Below are 17,500 nucleotides of genomic sequence, written 5' to 3'. Positions count from 1 at the left end.
ACACATATATATATATATATATATTTACACATATACATACATATATACACATACACACACATATATATATATATATACACACACATATATATATATACACACATATATATATATATATATATATATATATATATATATATATATATATATATATATATATATTTACAGACACAGACGAAACTTTGTTCTGGGTTGTCTCTTCTTCTCGCTATTGTATGCAAATATTATTGTTTTTCATAAACTTCTATTTACTAGCGCTTCTATAGCTGTGGACAATGATTGAAAAAAGTGCAACGGCGAGCCACAAAACTGATTCCAACTATCAAAAATGAATTATACGAAAATCGATTAAACATATGAATCTGTTTTCCCTAAAAAAAAAAAGTAGATTCAGAGTTGACTTGATAAAGGTCTTTAATATTATAAAGGGAATTGACAACATCATTTCACACTGAATGGGAATCTGACAAGAAATAAAGGTCTCAAAATGTCAGGAAATAAATATAACTTGGAAACGGGTAGAAACAACTTCGCCAACCGTGTAGTTAGTGAATGAAATAAACTTACTGTAGAGGCAGTGCAATGTAGTTCTGTTCGAAGCTTTAAGATTCGTTTAGATAAACACCTAAGCAAGATGATGTAATACTGCCATTTATTGTATATCATTTGTTTATTTGTTTGTTATAATTTGTCTGTTTATCATTATTTACTAGATTTTCATTTATTATTAGTTATCTGCCAACTTATTATTATTTACTATTTACCTGTTTGTTTATTACTTAACTATACCTATGCATTTACTTTATTTATTATTATTTATATTATTATAGTTTTTTATCAATCATTTTTATATATATTTTTTCCGCATCCGACCTAGTTATGGACCAAAAGGTCTCCTGTCGGCATGCTCCGCCTTTGTAATCCTTTGTAATAAGGAAGGGGTGTGTAAACGGCGATGCGGATATGTGCCAGTTCAGGAGACTTCCTCCTCCACTTCCTCCTCCTCCTCCTCCTCCTCCTTCTCCTCCTCCTTCTTCTTCTTCTCCTTCTTCCTGTTCTTCTCTTTCTCTTGTCCCTCTTCCTTTTTGTTTTTCTCATTCTACCCCTCCTTTTCTCTTTCTTCTCTTCTTCCTCCTCCTCTTGTTCTTTTTTTTATTCTCATCTTTCTAGCCCTCTTACTCCACTTGCTCTTTTTTACTATCTCCTCCTCCTCTTCCTCTTTAACCCCTCTCCTACTTTTCATTCTCATCCTCCTTCCCCAATATCTCTTTCTAGTCCTCTGTTCCTCAACCTTTTCCATTACCTTCTCCTCCTCCTCTTCATCCTCCTCCCCTCTTAGTTTCCTTACTCTTCCTCTTCTTCCTCCTACGTTCTCTTTCTAGTGCTCTTCCTGCGCCTCCTCTTTCTCCTTCTCCTCCTCCCCTTTCTTCTTTCAATTCTCTTCTTCTTTTTCTATTTCTTTCTATTCCTTCTTTTTGCTCCTACCCCATTTCCTCCTCGTCCTCTTCTTCCTCCTCCTCCTCCTCCTCCTCCTCCTCTTTCTTCTCCTACTGCTCCTCCTCTTTCTCTTTTTTTTTTATCCTTCTTTTTTTTCTCCTCCTCCACCTCCTCTTTCTTCTCCTCCTAGTTTTCTTGCATCTCCTCCTTTTCTTCTGCCTCCTTCTCTTCCTCCTCCTCGGCTTCTTCCCCAACACCCACGTCTAGCCAACAACACAGAGCTTTTGATGTGTCCATCCTTTGCAGTGTTAAGGGGAGACCCACAAATGAAGTAAAGGAAGTGCTGCCAGCCAGAATAAAGACTTCAAATTTGTCAAGAGGAAGTTGGCATCGACTGCAACGCTCCTTCACTTTAGTGACACCCCTGCGGACCAGAGTCACGCAGGTTTTGGTTACTACTGGAGTCAGGGAAAGAAAGAAAGAAACCTAATCACTTTTAATTTCAAGTGTCCTTCCTTCCTTCCTTCCTTCCTTCCTTCCTTCCTTCCTTCCTTCCTTCCTTCCTTCCTTTCTTTCTTTCTTTCTTCCTTCCTTCCTTTCTTTCTTTCTTTCTTTCTTTCTTTCTTCCTTCCTTCCTTTCTCCTAGCCTCCTTAAACATTTCGTTAACCTCCTCTATGATCTCTTTGGCGTTCTGTCCTCCCAGGGAAAGAAGTACTAGTTATTTCTGATGAAAAGCAATAGCCCCGTCCACTTACGTATTGTTTAATGAAATATTTCCCTTAAGACATTTAGAAAGACAAATATATTAATACATTATACAACAAAAGATAAAAACAGATAAAAAACAATTCTAATGAAAACATACTGAAGCAAATTATTAATGGCTAGCTTTAGAACAGAACAGAGAGCAAGATGGTATATCTATAGACTGCTAGATTTTAGATTATTATATGTAGATGTGAGCTTGCTCTTCATCCGTAGAAGTTATTAATGATTACCAATTGTAGTGGATGCCCAGGCAAAGTGGGTAAAGGTGGCTGTCTAGAGACTCCTGACGTACCGCATTCTGTCTCTATCTATCTATCTATCTACATACATATATATATATATATATATACATATACATATATATATAAATTTATGCATACATATATATATACATACATATATTATATATATATATATATATATATATATATATATATATATATATATATATATATATATAGATATATGTATAAAAATATATATATATGTCTATATAAATGTATATATATATTTACATATATATATATATATATATATATATATATATATATATACAGTATATATTCACCTGTCTCCCTTTCCTCTACTTCTTCAGCCAGAGTGCATCACTCGACACACGCAACAATGAAATCGATAAGTCGATCCAACCTAAACGTCGAACCCCCGATCAGGTCGACCCACACGTCGACATCACGCGAACCCTAAAAGGAATATGATGGACTACATAATCCATAGAAAAATTCATTTCAAATGAAAGAAGAACTCCTCTATTCGAAAGGACCTCTGATAACAGAAGAAGAATAAGACGAAGAAAAAAAAGAAAAATCGCCGACAATAAGCTAATGTGACTCAAGCTTGTTCACTATGGTTATTATTATTATTATTTTTTATTAGTGCTTTTTTAACAGTAGTTATCAATGAGCTCCACTTACCTTGCTCTCCAAGCGATTTAGACGAAGTTGCCGTGTGTCAGCCATAGGTAAGTTCCTGGTGAAAGTTCATTATATCCTTTATCAAATGCCAAGCTTGAGACATAAGGAGTCTTTCTTAGTCTTCTGATCGAGACTATGGTGATCCTAGCCCACGCACACACACATAAACACACACACACACACACACACACACACACACACACACACACACACACACACACACACACACACACACACACACACACACACACACACACACACACACACACACACACACACATAAACACACACACGCACAAACACACAAAGACACCCTCCTCCCTATCACCAGCTTAACAAGATTGTATATGAACAACTCGCATAGAAGTAATAGTAATAATGCCACAAAAGAAAAAAATATATATAGAAATGAGAAGCAACTGGGTGGTGGACAGGAAGTTCCTGAAAGCCACAATACCTAATTATATCTGTAGAAGACCAAAACCAGGGAACAATGATAGTTAAGAAATTGATAACTCTGGTGCAGACAACAAGTTTAGGAAAAAAAAGTAAAGAAAGATCAAGTAACCATCTCACTTGACAACGGTGTGATCTTCAAAGTCAAACTAAACGAAGTTTCTGAATGATATATTTCTTTTCTTGAGTCACCATTTTCCGTTCTTCAAACAAACCGCTTCAAAAACTAGGTCTCCTTCCTTTTTTCTCCTTTTTCTTTTTGTTTCAAATACTGGAAGACCTGTTAAAAGAATGATTAGTATTTTTTTTTTTCGATTACCTTCTCTTGTTTTTCTTGTAGTGAAAGAACGACCGCAAACAGTTTCTGACAATTATGGAGTAGAGAGAAGGAAGAGAGAGAGAAAAAAAAAGAGAAAAAAAGAGTGTAAGTGACCAGAGTTTCTATCTCAGTGGAAAACATTGCGACGTTGTCGAAGATTCTTGTTGTCGTTAGATGATGTCTTCAGCATGAGAGCAGACGGGCCTCAGATTTGAAGACGACTGAACCAAGACCCATTTACAAAGAATAAATGCAATATAATAGAATTAAATACAATAAAGTACAATACAATACAATAAAATGCAATTAAATGAAATGTAATAAAATAGAATAAAATGCCACTTGTGCAACAATTGAAAGTGTACTACACACTTGCACGCGGAGGAAATAAATAAAATAAAATAAAATAAAATAAATTGAAATAAAGTACAATAAAACAATGCAATAAAATGAAATTGAATAAAATTGTACTTGTGCGACAATTGAAAGTGCACTACGCACTTGCAGGGAAAGGAAATAAATTGAATTAAAAATTGATCACCCACACTGTGACTTTTGTTCACCTTGTCCTCTGTCGTTCACGTAGTTTGAAATGAGGGCAATTTATGCTCCGTCTGTGTTTGTGTTTTTAGCGCCCAGGCATGTAGGGTTTAAATCTATGCACCTGTTTATGCTAACAACTTTTGTCGTCCATGCTTCTAAGAATAGTCTCCTTGTCTTTGAGTTGTCTCTATGTACCACAGTGGCTCTTCCCAGTCTATGTAGTGTTGTGATTCGTTAATGTGTTTGTAGAGTGCTGAGGCTGCATCTTTCCGTTTAACTGCCCGCTTGTGTTCTTCAATTCTAGTTGCGTGTTTCTTCTTTGATTTCTCCTATATAATCTGCATCACAATCCAAACAGCCAATGCGGTACACTACAACTGCCTGCTGGGTAGGTACTTCTGTGTCCTTGACCCTGGTGAGGTTGTGATGCAGTGTGTTGCGTGATTTATGTGCTATCTGTACGTTCTTGTCCCGGAGTATCCTGGTTGTTACCTCTGATGCACCTTTAATGTATGGAATCGTGACCCTGTGTCCTGTGTGAGGGGATTGTGTCTCGGTGCGTCGTGTATATATATATATATATATATATATATATATATATATATATATTTTTTTATTTATATATATATATATATTTATATATTTATATATATATATACATTTACTTATGTATGTATGTGTGTGTGTGTGTGTGTGTGTGTGTGTGTGTGTGTGTGTGTGTGTGTGTGTGTGTGTGTGTGTGTGTGTGTGTGTGTGTGTGTGTGTGTGTGTGTGTGTGTGTGTGTGTGTTTGTGTGCGAGTGTGTGTGTGTGTGTGTGTGTGTGTGTGTGTGTGTGTGTGTGTGTGTGTGTGTGTGTGTGTGTGTGTGTGTGTGTGTGTGTGTGTGTGTGTGTGTGTGTGTGTATGTGCGTGTGTGTGTGCGTGTGTATGTGTGTGTGTGTGAGTTAGAATTTTATTTCCAGCTTGACTGAGATTTAACCAAACTCCAGTCTGACCTTTGCTCTAAGAAAAACAGCCAATTATCCCAGTGACCTGAGCTAATAAATCTTTAGATACAGGAGGAGGTGAAGCTTTCCTCAAACTGAATTAAATCGCCATGCAGCAGAAAAAGTTATGTAAATGTAATCCCCGTCGCTTATAAGTTGTGATGTGAATGGTGTCTCTCATCTGAACAAGATCACTAGACGACACATATATTAAATACATAAAAACAATCGCTGGCATCAACAGGTTAACGAAAAATGATAGAAGAATTAGAAGGGAAGAAGAAGAAAATAGGAAATAAGACTGACAAGAAAACGTAACGGAATGAAAACGAAGGATAAGGATAAGATAAAGATAAGAAGAGAAGAATGGAACATATGAACATAAGAATGAAGGAGAATGTAAGAGGCTGTATGGCCTACACTAGGCAATTTCATATCCATTACCACGTATCATCTCTATCCATAAAGCTGTCTAACCTTTTCTTAAAACAACAGATAGTTTCAGCGTTAACTACATACATGGTAACTAATTCTATTCCATTCGTTGACCACTCCATCGATAAATCAATTCTTGCCTATTTCCTTCTTAAATCTAAAATTGTCCAATCTAAATCCATTACTGCGAGTCCTTCCATGTTGTCTTAGTATGATGACCTTGTCTACATCCCCCTTGTTAGTACCCTTAATCCACTTGAACACCTCTATTAGATCATCCCGAACTCTGCGTCTTTCCAGAGAGTGTAAAGATGCTTAAGCCTGTCCTCGTAAAGTAAATTTCTGAGCCCATTTATCATTTTGGTCATTCACCTCTGTAATTTTTCTAGTGAATTGATATCCATTCTTTAGTACAGAGACCCCCAACTGTACCGCATAGTCAAGGGTGAGTCTAACACCAGATAGAGTGCGATAAATACCTTTGCACTTTTTTCATAACGGTTCTAACAATGAAACATAATGGTTCTGTTAGCTCTATTCCTGGCGCTAATGCACTGTTTCCTGGATATTAAATCAGGAACCACTAGAACTCCCAAGCCTCTCTCGCATTTAGTTTTTTCTCAAATGGCGTTATCTAATTTATACCTGCTTTCTGTGTTGTATAAACCTATGTCTAACGCACTGCACTTTAATGACCATGTGAATAAATTGTAAAGATCTTCCTAGAGTATCTCGGCGTCTTCTTCTGACCTAATTTGGAGTCCTATTTTAGTGCTGCTCGCAAACTTACTAACGTCACTAATAATCAATAGTCCAAGCCGTTTATACAGTATATATAATGAACAATAAGAGACCCAAAACCGAGCCCTGGGGACCCGCTGCTTTCTGTCGTTGATCCATGCTCTAATACATTTAAATAATTTTACTCCTATTCCATGGCCTTTGACTTTACTTAATCTTTGGACGGACACCTTATCGAACGCTTTGCTAAAGTCAAGATAAGTAGCATCGTGACTATCATTGTCATCTGACGCCTTGTAGACATTAGTGTAAGAAAATAGTTACATATGACTTACCCTTGGTGAGCCCATGCTGTGAGTTACGAATCAAATTACGTCTTTTGATGTGATCTCTGATTCTTTTAACTATTATAGATTCAAGCATTTCACCTATAACTGGCGTCAAACTGATTAGCCCAAAGTTATGTATTTGTCACCCTTTTTGAAAACAGGAATAACTTTTGAAAATCCATGTGAACAAGTTGTATAGACACGGTAAAGGAAACATGGACTGGAGGTGAAGCTTTATTCCTGACGTTTCGTCTAACGACTTTCTCAAAGGAATGAGCATACTAGAAACATACAGAGATTATAAACCCGCCTTATGGCTCAAGGGGGTGTGCGAACGTATAGCGCTGCGTCCTGATTGGCCCGCTGAGACAGCCAATCACGAAGCGCTATATTAGCTGAAGATTTGGCCCAGGTGAAGCTCCCAGCCTTATTGTTGATATTCGGACGAGTGGTGATGTACGCAGCTTCTATAGATTTTCTGACCTTCTTATCCATACCTTCGTGTAGAATCTCGGCTCGGTTCCATTGTGGGAGGTGCCCAGAATCGTCAACATGCACCACCATTGCGTTGGTGAGTCTATGGTGACGGAGGTCGGCCTTATGCTCCCTGATTCTAGTGTTAAGGCCCCTCTTAGTCTCTCCGTAGTATGCTTTATCGCATGATGTGCATGGGATCTTATATACGACGCTGTCTTCTCTCCCCCTCATCTTAGTCCCGCTTTTTATCATGTCACCAATCTTCGTTCCCGATGTTACGGCTGCTTTAACTTCCGTGCTCCTGAGCATTCTAATAATGTCTCCTACCTTCTCAGAGTTAGGAAGCGCCATGTATGATGTTTTTGTGGTGGCGTTGCCTTCTCTTAACCTGCTTGTGTGGATTATTTCTTCCGCTCTTCGTCTTAAGCTCAGGATTAAGCCCTTGGGGTAGCCAAGCTTCAAGAAGGCCGCGATGATGTATTCGATTTCCTCCTCCAGGAATTCCTCGCTGCATATCCTGTAGGCACGCAGGAAGAAGCCCATGACTACCCCCTTTTTCGTCCTCTCATTGTGTGCCGACAGGTAGTGTATGAAGTCGTCACGGTTCGTAGGCTTTCTGTAAACCCTGAACAGGAGGCCCTCAGTAGTCTTTATTAATAGGGTATCCAGAAACGGAAGCTTTCCCTCTTCTTCCTCTTCTATAGTGAATTGGATCTGCGGATTCACTCTATTTAATTGACTCCTGACGTCATCCAGGTCTGTCCTGTTCGGAGCGATTATAAGAACATCGTCCACGTACCTGAGCCATATTGCTCTCCTTCCTATGATATGAGAGTAGTGGTCCTTCTCTTGGACCTCCATGAAGAGGCAAGCAGCCACGGCACTCAGAGGTGACCCCATTGCAAGGCCACTGTGTTGAAGAAACTCCTCTCCCTCGAAGGTGAATGAACCAAAGTTTACGCACATGGATACCAGCTTCATGAAGTCTCCCCTGGGCAGCGGCAACTCCTCCTCGTCCTTGTTGATGACCACTCTCCACACTGCCTCCAGAGCGCCATCTGTGGGAACTTGTGTGAATAAGGATTTCACATCATAGCTGGCCATTTTCTTGTACCTCATGCTTGTCCCCTTTAATCTGCGTAGCAGGTCCTCTGAATTTCTTAAATGAGATCCACTTATGGATCCCATGGCTTTAGATAGGGGCTTGGCCAAAACCTTCGCTAGTCGGTGGGGGGCACTGCCAATCCCTGATGTGATAGGTCTCATGGGGACCCCTGGTTTGTGGGTCTTGGGAAGACCCCTCATTGTTGGCGGGCGAGGGTCCTCCTCGATTAGGTGTTTTAGTCTGCGTCCCATCTCCGAGCCTCCCAAAATCTTTCTCACCTTACCGTTAAAAATCATAGCTTCCTCCTTGGCGTGACCTGGACGTTTCTTCGTGTACGTGTCTTCATCTTCCAACAATTGCTCCATCTTCCTCACGTAATCTGCTTTGTCCATGATCACGACGCCGCCCCTTTGTCTGCTTGTGAGATGAAAATGCTGTTGTCCTTACCGAGTTCCTTCAGCGCTGAGATGTATCTTCGCGGGAGGGATCTCGGAGTATTGGCAGAGAGGGCTATGCAGCATGCCGTGACCCCTTGCTTGAATCCCTTCTCGGCCTCGGTGTCCGACCAAATACTGTTTTTTAAGGTGTAGTCCGTAAAGCTCTTGTTACCAATCCCTGTGTCAAACTTGAGACCCAGGGATAAAGCCTCGGTTTCCGTGTCCGTCAAGGGTCTAGTTGACATGTTGTTGATCAAATCCGGTCTCCCCACCTTCCTCCATTCGCTGCTCGCACACAATACCTGTAATTTTCGCTGGAGCCTCATCTTCTGTGCTGTATTCTCCTCCTTCAGTCTTGTCACCAGGTGGTTGGGGAGATGTGTATGCTGCAGATTGTACTTGATCTCTTCTACCCCGTACTGAAGTTGTTTGCAGCTCTCTTCTAAGTATATCCTCGCACTCCTAGAGAATGGTGTGGTATCACATCTGAGGTGTTGTGGCGTTGATTTTGGGACCACTTGCTCAGCGATGCAATCTAGTAGGAAAGCTCTTCGGTTCCTAAGACTCTGCAGTTTCCTCCTCGTATGCAGCTCCCTCTCCACATTGTCCAGTTCGCCATTACCGTATGAAGACAGATGAAAATCCATGTGAACAAGTTGTATAGACACGGTAAAGGAAACATGGACTGGAGGTGAAGCTTTATTCCTGACGTTTCGTCTAACGACTTTCTCAAAGGAATGAGCATACTAGAAACATACAGAGATTATAAACCCGCCTTATGGCTCAAGGGGGTGTGCGAACGTATAGCGCTGCGTCCTGATTGGCCCGCTGAGACAGCCAATCACGAAGCGCTATATTAGCTGAAGATTTGGCCCAGGTGAAGCTCCCAGCCTTATTGTTGATATTCGGACGAGTGGTGATGTACGCAGCTTCTATAGATTTTCTGACCTTCTTATCCATACCTTCGTGTAGAATCTCGGCTCGGTTCCATTGTGGGAGGTGCCCAGAATCGTCAACATGCACCACCATTGCGTTGGTGAGTCTATGGTGACGGAGGTCGGCCTTATGCTCCCTGATTCTAGTGTTAAGGCCCCTCTTAGTCTCTCCGTAGTATGCTTTATCGCATGATGTGCATGGGATCTTATATACGACGCTGTCTTCTCTCCCCCTCATCTTAGTCCCGCTTTTTATCATGTCACCAATCTTCGTTCCCGATGTTACGGCTGCTTTAACTTCCGTGCTCCTGAGCATTCTAATAATGTCTCCTACCTTCTCAGAGTTAGGAAGCGCCATGTATGATGTTTTTGTGGTGGCGTTGCCTTCTCTTAACCTGCTTGTGTGGATTATTTCTTCCGCTCTTCGTCTTAAGCTCAGGATTAAGCCCTTGGGGTAGCCAAGCTTCAAGAAGGCCGCGATGATGTATTCGATTTCCTCCTCCAGGAATTCCTCGCTGCATATCCTGTAGGCACGCAGGAAGAAGCCCATGACTACCCCCTTTTTCGTCCTCTCATTGTGTGCCGACAGGTAGTGTATGAAGTCGTCACGGTTCGTAGGCTTTCTGTAAACCCTGAACAGGAGGCCCTCAGTAGTCTTTATTAATAGGGTATCCAGAAACGGAAGCTTTCCCTCTTCTTCCTCTTCTATAGTGAATTGGATCTGCGGATTCACTCTATTTAATTGACTCCTGACGTCATCCAGGTCTGTCCTGTTCGGAGCGATTATAAGAACATCGTCCACGTACCTGAGCCATATTGCTCTCCTTCCTATGATATGAGAGTAGTGGTCCTTCTCTTGGACCTCCATGAAGAGGCAAGCAGCCACGGCACTCAGAGGTGACCCCATTGCAAGGCCACTGTGTTGAAGAAACTCCTCTCCCTCGAAGGTGAATGAACCAAAGTTTACGCACATGGATACCAGCTTCATGAAGTCTCCCCTGGGCAGCGGCAACTCCTCCTCGTCCTTGTTGATGACCACTCTCCACACTGCCTCCAGAGCGCCATCTGTGGGAACTTGTGTGAATAAGGATTTCACATCATAGCTGGCCATTTTCTTGTACCTCATGCTTGTCCCCTTTAATCTGCGTAGCAGGTCCTCTGAATTTCTTAAATGAGATCCACTTATGGATCCCATGGCTTTAGATAGGGGCTTGGCCAAAACCTTCGCTAGTCGGTGGGGGGCACTGCCAATCCCTGATGTGATAGGTCTCATGGGGACCCCTGGTTTGTGGGTCTCATATCATAGGAAGGAGAGCAATATGGCTCAGGTACGTGGACGATGTTCTTATAATCGCTCCGAACAGGACAGACCTGGATGACGTCAGGAGTCAATTAAATAGAGTGAATCCGCAGATCCAATTCACTATAGAAGAGGAAGAAGAGGGAAAGCTTCCGTTTCTGGATACCCTATTAATAAAGACTACTGAGGGCCTCCTGTTCAGGGTTTACAGAAAGCCTACGAACCGTGACGACTTCATACACTACCTGTCGGCACACAATGAGAGGACGAAAAAGGGGGTAGTCATGGGCTTCTTCCTGCGTGCCTACAGGATATGCAGCGAGGAATTCCTGGAGGAGGAAATCGAATACATCATCGCGGCCTTCTTGAAGCTTGGCTACCCCAAGGGCTTAATCCTGAGCTTAAGACGAAGAGCGGAAGAAATAATCCACACAAGCAGGTTAAGAGAAGGCAACGCCACCACAAAAACATCATACATGGCGCTTCCTAACTCTGAGAAGGTAGGAGACATTATTAGAATGCTCAGGAGCACGGAAGTTAAAGCAGCCGTAACATCGGGAACGAAGATTGGTGACATGATAAAAAGCGGGACTAAGATGAGGGGGAGAGAAGACAGCGTCGTATATAAGATCCCATGCACATCATGCGATAAAGCATACTACGGAGAGACTAAGAGGGGCCTTAACACTAGAATCAGGGAGCATAAGGCCGACCTCCGTCACCATAGACTCACCAACGCAATGGTGGTGCATGTTGACGATTCTGGGCACCTCCCACAATGGAACCGAGCCGAGATTCTACACGAAGGTATGGATAAGAAGGTCAGAAAATCTATAGAAGCTGCGTACATCACCACTCGTCCGAATATCAACAATAAGGCTGGGAGCTTCACCTGGGCCAAATCTTCAGCTAATATAGCGCTTCGTGATTGGCTGTCTCAGCGGGCCAATCAGGACGCAGCGCTATACGTTCGCACACCCCCTTGAGCCATAAGGCGGGTTTATAATCTCTGTATGTTTCTAGTATGCTCATTCCTTTGAGAAAGTCGTTAGACGAAACGTCAGGAATAAAGCTTCACCTCCAGTCCATGTTTCCTTTACCGTGTCTATACAACTTGTTCACATGGATTTTCATCTGTCTTCATACGGTAATGGCGAACTGGACAATGTGGAGAGGGAGCTGCATACGAGGAGGAAACTGCAGAGTCTTAGGAACCGAAGAGCTTTCCTACTAGATTGCATCGCTGAGCAAGTGGTCCCAAAATCAACGCCACAACACCTCAGATGTGATACCACACCATTCTCTAGGAGTGCGAGGATATACTTAGAAGAGAGCTGCAAACAACTTCAGTACGGGGTAGAAGAGATCAAGTACAATCTGCAGCATACACATCTCCCCAACCACCTGGTGACAAGACTGAAGGAGGAGAATACAGCACAGAAGATGAGGCTCCAGCGAAAATTACAGGTATTGTGTGCGAGCAGCGAATGGAGGAAGGTGGGGAGACCGGATTTGATCAACAACATGTCAACTAGACCCTTGACGGACACGGAAACCGAGGCTTTATCCCTGGGTCTCAAGTTTGACACAGGGATTGGTAACAAGAGCTTTACGGACTACACCTTAAAAAACAGTATTTGGTCGGACACCGAGGCCGAGAAGGGATTCAAGCAAGGGGTCACGGCATGCTGCATAGCCCTCTCTGCCAATACTCCGAGATCCCTCCCGCGAAGATACATCTCAGCGCTGAAGGAACTCGGTAAGGACAACAGCATTTTCATCTCACAAGCAGACAAAGGGGGCGGCGTCGTGATCATGGACAAAGCAGATTACGTGAGGAAGATGGAGCAATTGTTGGAAGATGAAGACACGTACACGAAGAAACGTCCAGGTCACGCCAAGGAGGAAGCTATGATTTTTAACGGTAAGGTGAGAAAGATTTTGGGAGGCTCGGAGATGGGACGCAGACTAAAACACCTAATCGAGGAGGACCCTCGCCCGCCAACAATGAGGGGTCTTCCCAAGACCCACAAACCAGGGGTCCCCATGAGACCTATCACATCAGGGATTGGCAGTGCCCCCCACCGACTAGCGAAGGTTTTGGCCAAGCCCCTATCTAAAGCCATGGGATCCATAAGTGGATCTCATTTAAGAAATTCAGAGGACCTGCTACGCAGATTAAAGGGGACAAGCATGAGGTACAAGAAAATGGCCAGCTATGATGTGAAATCCTTATTCACACAAGTTCCCACAGATGGCGCTCTGGAGGCAGTGTGGAGAGTGGTCATCAACAAGGACGAGGAGGAGTTGCCGCTGCCCAGGGGAGACTTCATGAAGCTGGTATCCATGTGCGTAAACTTTGGTTCATTCACCTTCGAGGGAGAGGAGTTTCTTCAACACAGTGGCCTTGCAATGGGGTCACCTCTGAGTGCCGTGGCTGCTTGCCTCTTCATGGAGGTCCAAGAGAAGGACCACTACTCTCATATCATAGGAAGGAGAGCAATATGGCTCAGGTACGTGGACGATGTTCTTATAATCGCTCCGAACAGGACAGACCTGGATGACGTCAGGAGTCAATTAAATAGAGTGAATCCGCAGATCCAATTCACTATAGAAGAGGAAGAAGAGGGAAAGCTTCCGTTTCTGGATACCCTATTAATAAAGACTACTGAGGGCCTCCTGTTCAGGGTTTACAGAAAGCCTACGAACCGTGACGACTTCATACACTACCTGTCGGCACACAATGAGAGGACGAAAAAGGGGGTAGTCATGGGCTTCTTCCTGCGTGCCTACAGGATATGCAGCGAGGAATTCCTGGAGGAGGAAATCGAATACATCATCGCGGCCTTCTTGAAGCTTGGCTACCCCAAGGGCTTAATCCTGAGCTTAAGACGAAGAGCGGAAGAAATAATCCACACAAGCAGGTTAAGAGAAGGCAACGCCACCACAAAAACATCATACATGGCGCTTCCTAACTCTGAGAAGGTAGGAGACATTATTAGAATGCTCAGGAGCACGGAAGTTAAAGCAGCCGTAACATCGGGAACGAAGATTGGTGACATGATAAAAAGCGGGACTAAGATGAGGGGGAGAGAAGACAGCGTCGTATATAAGATCCCATGCACATCATGCGATAAAGCATACTACGGAGAGACTAAGAGGGGCCTTAACACTAGAATCAGGGAGCATAAGGCCGACCTCCGTCACCATAGACTCACCAACGCAATGGTGGTGCATGTTGACGATTCTGGGCACCTCCCACAATGGAACCGAGCCGAGATTCTACACGAAGGTATGGATAAGAAGGTCAGAAAATCTATAGAAGCTGCGTACATCACCACTCGTCCGAATATCAACAATAAGGCTGGGAGCTTCACCTGGGCCAAATCTTCAGCTAATATAGCGCTTCGTGATTGGCTGTCTCAGCGGGCCAATCAGGACGCAGCGCTATACGTTCGCACACCCCCTTGAGCCATAAGGCGGGTTTATAATCTCTGTATGTTTCTAGTATGCTCATTCCTTTGAGAAAGTCGTTAGACGAAACGTCAGGAATAAAGCTTCACCTCCAGTCCATGTTTCCTTTACCGTGTCTATACAGGAATAACTTTTGCCTGCCCCTAAGAAATAGGCATAAAACCAATGTCTACCGACTTATCAAATATTTCCATTAACTGGTAGAGATTTCAAAATTACATTCTTTAAACACACTCGGATTTTTTTTGTCAGGACCTGGGGATTTAGTAGCTATAAGTCTATCAATTTGTTTGACTACTTCTGCCTTTCTGATGCTGATGTTAGTAAGTCTACTTCCTTCATCCCCACTGAAGATCGGGTCGTATTCAGGTACCATATCTAACCACTCCTTCGTAAATACTGTAAAAAAAAATATTTGTTAAACGCCTCGCTCAATTTTTCCTCCGAATCTACCATGACATCGTCGTTTTTTATCGGGTCTATCCTTTCCCTATATTTTTTTTTCTTCTTCATTTCTGTAGAGATGAAAGAGGCCCTTTGGGTTGGATCTCACTTATCAGCCAACCTTAATTTCATAGTTACGTTTCGCTGTGTGCGTATTCTTTTTAACCAGTCTAGCCATATAGTTATATTTAGATCTAATGTGTAATTCCCCCCACTTTTTATAGAGTAATCCCCTCCTTTTATTCTAATTTCGTTTTTTCAACCTACCCTCATCTATTTGGGAATATTAGCATTCGACCTTATTCTTTTGAGGGAATAAATTTATTTTGCGCATTCAAAATCGAAGCAGTTAGGTTACTGTACATTTCATCCAGATCGCTGTCCGTGCTGTTGACCTCACGCTTGTGAGCAACCTCACCCAGGGGTCACACACCACCCTCCATGACCCGAACTTAGTCTGGACACCTAACTGCACTAATGACAGCCGGGCTGACCGCGCACTCCACCCTGTCAGTCCTCTGGGCCAGCCTCGCACGTGACCAATTGTCCCAAACAATTTCTCAGCTTTTCACAATTAGTTGTCCTGAAGTCAGGTACTAGAACGTTATTTGTACTATTTAATTCTTCGCATATAATATAAAATCTTATTTTTTAATAATAACTAGAGCCTAGACTATCTTCTACTTTTACGTTTTTCGTTAGATCCTCATTCTTAGTTAAGAGTAGGTCCAGAGTATTTTCTCTCTTCGTAGGATCGGTAACAATTTGTTTTAAGAAATTACCTTGAACCATATTTAAAAAAATTGCACTTCCTGATCTTCATCAAAACTTCTCCAGTCAAAGTTTCTGCAGTTAAAATCTCCCATAATCACAACATTTTTTGTACAAGGACACCCTACGAATTTCTTAAATCAGCGGTTCAGCCTGGTCAATAGTAAGGTTAGGAGGTCTATATATGACACCAATGATAAGTTTCTTCTTCTTACCTATAATCTCCACCCAAATAAATTCTTTGCTTTGACTGTTTTCCTCTTCCTTAACCGAAATGTTAACACAATTCACTGAGGGTTTTTTTTTAAGAAAAGGGCTACCTTATCCTTATGAAAAGGTTTATATCCTTTTATATAAGTTTCCGGATAGAAATATCTCTCCACCATATTGATCCAGGATCCTGTAATAGCTATGATATGAAATTTCTCTACGCATGCTTTACCTTGTAACAAATCAATTTTATTCATTAAGCTTCTGCTGTTTGTATAATAAACTTTTAATGTACACTCTCTCCATGATTCTGTTCAGATTTCAGATTTCCTCTCTGAGCTGTTTCTATTGTCTAGACTATATTTCGGTACTTTTACCCCAGCTTCCACGTAGTCTACACGAAAAAGCCTTGTAGGATGCCTACTTCTCGCTCAAGGGATTCAGCAAAGAGCCGAAATCACTTGGGTGAGATGTACATCCTGTCCCTTGTATATAGATAGTTCTTGCCGTAAAAGCGACACCAGTTATCGACAAATACCCATCCATTGGCCTCGGAAGGATTCCACATACAATAGGAACCCCACCCTTATTTCTAATCTTATGTAACGCATTCCAGAAACGGGCGAATAATTCCTCACTCCCTAACTTACAACATTCCTCTTCTTCACAAACAATGGGTCTATCATCTTCCCCGACCATATAAAAATAACATAATAGGTAAGTCAAAGAGAAAATGGAAAGCAAAGTGAAAGATAAAAAAATGCGAAAAAAGAGAGTAGAGGGAGAGAAGACAAAAAAGGAATTAGGAAATAAGGAAAGAATGATTATCAAGCGAAAGGGAAAGAGGAAGATCAACAGAAAAGAGGGAGTAAAGTTGAAGAGAAAAAGAAGAAGAATAGAATAGTGATTGGAAGCTTCTACTTGAAAACAAGAGCGTTCGAAAACAAAACAAAATTTTCGTATAAAAACATGGAGATGTACGGCGAATGTAACTGAAAACAAATTAAAAGAGAAAAATGATACATTGGATAAAAAGTGCGAATTAAAATTTGTTGAAAAGAATCAGAAGCGAGGCTAAGGGTCAGGTTTGAGAGTAGAAAAACAAAAACAAAGTAAAATTCAGCGTATGGATGAACGAAAGAAAAGGATAAAAATAAGAAAACAGTAATAAATAAAGAAATGAATGCAGGTGGAAACAAAAGCCAAAAAGTGGGAGGTGTGGAGGAGAAAAGAGGAGAGAAAAGAAGAGGAGAGAAAAGGAGAGGAGAGAAAAGGAGAGGAGGGAAGATCAATGAAGAAGACTGTGGAATACGAGAAGGCGAGCGTGAGGGACGACTAATATGAGATTGCAAGAGTGATGTGTGTTGAAGAACATATGCGATTTAGTAATGAGGAAAAAC

The 17,500-nt window shown here is 42.0% G+C and overlaps 1 protein-coding gene across 1 annotated transcript in view; it reads left to right on the top strand.

Annotated features, from left to right (window-relative positions):
* The window catches only part of LOC143025659 (carbonic anhydrase-related protein 10-like), a 388,655-nt gene that overhangs the window by 185,110 nt on the left and 186,045 nt on the right, over positions 1-17,500 (top strand). The gene's annotated exons all lie outside the window — the stretch shown is intronic.

The sequence above is a fragment of the Oratosquilla oratoria genome, chromosome 5, assembly GCF_046742065.1.
Source record: "Oratosquilla oratoria isolate Oo_2021 chromosome 5, ASM4674206v1, whole genome shotgun sequence".
Taxonomy (NCBI): Eukaryota; Metazoa; Arthropoda; class Malacostraca; order Stomatopoda; family Squillidae; genus Oratosquilla; species Oratosquilla oratoria.
Note: the sequence above shows the minus strand (reverse complement) of the source record. Positions and strands in the feature narration are given on the sequence as shown.